The following is a 5,630-nucleotide window of genomic DNA, read 5'->3' on the forward strand; positions in this document are numbered from 1 at the left end:
GCCCGCCTCGGCCCCGCTGCCCCTCGGCGGCCCCGCCGGGCTCCTGCCACACGCTGCGGCCACCGGGCAGCCCCCGGCGGGCAGGTGCTGAACGGCCCGGACATGGCGGTGGCGGCGGGGGCTTCCCGCCAGAAGCAGCGGGCTGCTCGTGCTGCCGGGGCCCTTTTGCTCTCTCGAGACGTGTAAGAGCAGTTACGGCCCAGCAGAGGGACAATTAAGATGTTAACGGGTTCCTTTCTCAGTACTTTCTTTTTGAGAAGTGACTCTTTAGCAAAATATTTCTCCCAAAACGCGCCACAGCCACCCCCATTTTGCGTCCACCTCGGGCTGACCCAGGAGCACACAATTGGCTCTGCTCACGGTTGTGCTGGCCTCCCACAACCGTAGGGATGTTTTCCGCTTAGACACGAGGCCAGGCTTTCTTCCCTGGGAATTGGTGACACCAGAACCCTGAACACGAGAATGAACTGTATCTGTGCTTCCAAAGTAAATAACAGCACAATACCTTCCAGCTGAAGTGATTTGGCCTGTGCACCACTGGACTTCTGCCTCGCCTACCAGGGCCAAAAGCTGTGTTAGCTGGTAAAGATTTCTTGGCTTTTGGTGAGGATTGAGAAAAAAAAAAAAAAAAAAAAAAAAAAAAGTTACAAAGCGAGGGGGAACTGCAGAACAGCTGCATGTGGCATGCCCAAGCAGATGTCTGAAACCTAAGAAACATGAGTGTATTTGGGCCGTAAATGGTGTTTCTGTGCAAGAGTCAGCATAGGGTAATACTACATCCAGAGCCAAGCCAGGGAAGAGAAGCTCCCACTACCAGCAAACACTGCAGGAACAGCCGTGGTGTCTGTCTCAGGGAAGAGCACGGCATCCTCTAAGAGCCCGTTCAGTCATATCCATCAAGGCAAGCGTGCCAGGTGTTCCAGAGCAACATGGACACTGAGGCAGGTACCACCAAATTTTATTTGATTTAAGCATCAGGTTTAACAAAAGTTTTGGCTTTAAACTCTTATAGTTAACACTCCTACAAAAACAATCTTCAAGTCAATCTACAGACAGGTTGTCTGAGTTGTTTTAAGACTGAACATCATGCATTTGGAGACAGGAGTAGATAAATATGAGAACACCTGAAGACCGAAGGCAGTTTGTGTTCCTGCAGCGCTGCCTCCAGGAAGCTCCAAGCAGCCCAGCCAGCCCTTTGCACTCCATTCATGTTCTGCTAACGCTGAACTTCAGCTCTGCCACATATTTATCCATAGAAGCCTGAATGAGATTTTCTCGTCTCCTTTCTTCCCCTTGACGCAAAATTGATTTTGGTAATTCTTATTTTCCCCCCTTTTTCTTGCAACCATGAGCAATTGGGCTGCTCCTGCAGACTTGTTCCCTTGAGCTGTGCAGGACTGCTTGGGTTAGGGTCTCAGGTGCCCATGCCATGCACTCCATTCTTGTGCTTGAGATTCAGCTCTCTGTGAGCCTTAACAACATGAAGGAATTTTCCTTCCAGGCAAAGTTGGTGAAAATACTCAGACACGCTCCGCTGGGGGGATTTTTTCTTTTTTCCACAACTAAGCTGCAATACCTGTGCACAGACACATGCAACTTTAGCTATGACTTAAGTCAAAACACATCACAACAATTTTATGAGATTTTCCTTAGTTTCACATGGCAAAGCTTCCCTTAAAAATTACTGGGCTGATACAACCCACACATTTGTTTGATAACCTTTGGCTGTCAAACACAACATGGTCTCCTAAGTCTGCAGGCTATGCCAGGTAATACAGCAGAAAACACATTCCACATACAGAGAGTCGTTGCACTTGCATCTCAAGAACTATGTACCATTAAAACTGACATACTGAAATTTAGAGAGACGTTTAGTCAATGAAACCATACCATCTGATTATATTTTATGTTCGGCTTTTATTTCTGCTTTCAAAAGTACTCAAAGTTAAAATAGGAAACTTCACTGAAAACTGAACATAAAAGCTTTTATGAGCCTTGTTTCTCCCTCTCCCACTCCATTCTCCGCATACAATACTTGTTAGCATATTGAGAAGCAACAAACCTTGGACCAGTCATTATCCCAAGTGAGGACAGGTTTAAAGATCTGGATAAAGTTCAGCAAATTTCCCATTGACATCGGTAGGAACGCGCTAGGAAAAAAAGAAAAACAGAAAAAAATGAAACTGTGCAAGATACCCAACAAGGCAGAAACACACTTGATAAGTTTGTGATTTCAGGCAAGGAGATCAAAGATTCTATTTTAAAATGTTACTTATATCCTAAAGGGTAATCCATGGACTTTAATTTAAATAGCTGTTTTTGAAAAGAAATAGAAGCAGTTATGCTTAGTTGTTTCCATTGCAAAAGTCTATTCTGGAACATAATGAACTATGAATAACATCACAGAAAATGTGCAAAACCTGCAGCTCATTTCAATGCCAAATTCCAGTTGACAGACTCAAAACTAATCAACTGCAATTAGCACAGACTATGAGAAACCCAACTCACGACTTAAACCCCAGATTTCATTTACACCAACGTAACCTGATTGACTTCAGCAGAGGTACTTCTGATTTACATTCTTAAGAAGCAGGCCCCAAACTTGACATCTGAAACACTTCAATTAAGGAGGGGCCTTCAAGGTAGAAAACCCGTCTGTGCTGCACAAAAACTGGGATGTGAGTTTAGGCTCTTAAGGCTTTTTTCAAATTCTGCCACACTTATTACTAAAGCACACCATAACCTTGGTTCACGGCTGGCAATGAGGTCTGGCTAGCTGCAAAGACAGAGGACAAGGTTCTTAGGTTTCCTCAAAAGTCTGTGATGCAAATAAGCTTGCTTTCAGCTTTATTAATTTCTAGGAAAATTCATTCTCCCTCAAACCCAAGGACTAACCACTTAATCCTCTCTTCCAAAAGAGATTCAGAAAACAAAAACATTGCTATGATTTTATGACTTTCAAAGGGAAAGTAATTTATTGTATATGGCTGACCTCAGCATCTTGCCCAAATGTTTTTACACTAATTTAAACAGAGAGTGATCTGTTAACATAAATTCTGCAGACTGGCAAATCTTGCCTTATATGATGGCGACTTCAGATGTAGCAGTAGAAATAAGAGTAAATGCCACACTGAAAAACCTTATTCTGGCCACAGCACTGCAGGCATTTTAATCCATGAGAATACATGCATAAAATCACAGACTGTTCAGAGAGATGATAGGTCCAATACATAAATTCAGGTTTCAGACTTCACAAATACTTATCTTAGCGTTCATGATGGGTTGGCAAACACTGCTTTCAAGTTTTTTCTTCCAAATAAGCCAATGTTGAAATGCACACAGTATCATGAACCCAGAGGGTGTTTTTTGTTTTGTTTTTTAATCTAAATATTTTAGCTTCTTGTTTTCTTAGTTTAAACACAAAGGCTCAATGCTAGAATTCACCAGAGCATGGCTAAGCCTACTGCTTCCAGAAAAACAGATTTCATTTTGGTAAGATCTGGTATTCTTTCAAAGACAAGAGTTACTTTCCAGTGGGAATGATCTTAAATGAGTAAGCCATTTATAGTCTGACTAAATTTTGTAGGCCTTTGTTAAATACATTTACTATCAGGAGTTCTACAAATTTCACAGTAAAGGAACAGATGATAAAGTGTGTTTTTAATCTTTTAGTACGATATATACAGTGAAAATATAAACATACCCTTCCTGTGAGGCATGAACAGCTTTGAAGAGAATTCTGGTAGGAAACTGTAATGCTTCAGCCTTGCCTAAATGAATCAGGAGTAACCAGGGAAATTTGTCCAACATCCCTCATTTTGAGCTTGGAAAAAACTCTGACTCACTGCTTTATTTATTATACTTTCTAGTGTAAGAAGGTTCACCGGATCAACTTTTATTCCTAAGCTTGTGTAACGCTCCTCAATGCTTCAGCTCCAACAGCGTTATGCACAAATACAATCTGCAAAACCCAAATTCCTGAGTGCTTATACCTTATATTGCAGCTATACCTGGACCTCCTCATAAACAGCACTCATAAAAACATGAGCATTTCAAAGCTTGCAATTTAAGGAGGCAGACTTTTTTAGAACAGTTTTGTTTGTTTTGCATTTGACAGCGAAGCAGCAAGTTTCATTAGTTTAATACTTAATGTGTATTTGTTTCACCAAAAACTTACTGATAATTTGACTTTTTTTTTTTTCCTATTAAAGTAAAGGAGAAAGATTTAAGGGGATCAAATTTTATTTCTCTTTTATTCTGTCTTTAAACTGGAAAAATCTACAAATTGTCATTTTTCTTTTTTCAATCCTCCAGGATACCTGCACAATTTCTATATAGCTCGCAGAAAATAAAGTAGCTCTACACATCAAAATATGAGATGAAGAAATCATCTTTCATCAGGTTTTTCATGACAAGTCAGTTTTACAGTATGAAAAATTTTGACGTGGTTAGACTACATTAACGCATTCAACTACAAATGAATAGAATAATCAGCATCAGAACCTTAAATGCATTCTAAGCCACTCCAGCTTATATGTAATTAGGACTGTAATTAGTGGGAGGTGAGGTAGGGATAAAGAAATCTCTGATTTTGTGCAAGTCCAGTCTGGTTCAAACCTGAAGAATTAAAAATAATAATAAAAATTAACACATGCTTTCAAAATTCATCTGTAAGTATTAGAACACGAACAGTAATAAGAAATCAAATACTTCTACGATACAGGGGAAGGACAGTTATCATCTTTTACAGGTCAGCATTAAGAACATTAAAAGTGATACCTGAAGTCAATGTGTGTCTGCTAAGAACCAGGTGCAAATGCAACAAGTCGACATACAAGGTAAATACAACTCTGTTGACTAGAAACATAATTAAAATGAAAAATACAGCAAAATAGCATGGGCATGAAAGTAAGAGATGCATAATTTTAGCAGTAACCGAATCACAACCCACAATCTAAGCATCCATTTGTATTTTCTACAATGATAAGTTACGAAAGAATGCGTTCCTACAGCCCCAGCAGACCAAGATTTAGTCACACTTGAATACTTTTAATGAGATAACATCTTTCCTTCCTTTTACTTAGAAGTCATACATAAAAAGAAAAGACTACAGCAATACCTTCCATGTAAGATTTTACAGTACAGGCATTTTGATGTAACAACATTTTTCTACTTCTATGCAGCTTCTGCCCAACACTTGTTGCTGTGACCCTGTAAAATGGACTTCGAGCATAGTATTGCAACCTTGCCAGATTTCCATGGGTATATCTTGGTGGGCCAAGATGAATTTTCTCAAAAGGCCATACAACAAAAGGATGCTGAAAGGAATACTCTAAGCAGTCCATGTGAGTCCTCCTAAATCTTCTTAAGGGTGTAGTAATCAGTAATATATGGCCTCAGGTACTGACTATTTTTCAGAATATATTAGCAATGTATGTGAAAGGCACTTACACCTCTGGAACAAGGTCATTATACACATACTGCAAGTTTACAGCAACTTGCCAGCTTCTGAGAGCATCCCTTTAAAGGAATTTAAGGGATTTCATGGCATTTCTTATTCTTCTTCTGTAATACGCAAAGCCCTATAGCAGGAGGCAAGGATAATCTAGGAATAGCAAGCTAGGAATGTA

The sequence above is a fragment of the Oxyura jamaicensis genome, chromosome 6 (assembly GCF_011077185.1).
Source record: "Oxyura jamaicensis isolate SHBP4307 breed ruddy duck chromosome 6, BPBGC_Ojam_1.0, whole genome shotgun sequence".
NCBI classification, from domain to species: domain Eukaryota; kingdom Metazoa; phylum Chordata; class Aves; order Anseriformes; family Anatidae; genus Oxyura; species Oxyura jamaicensis.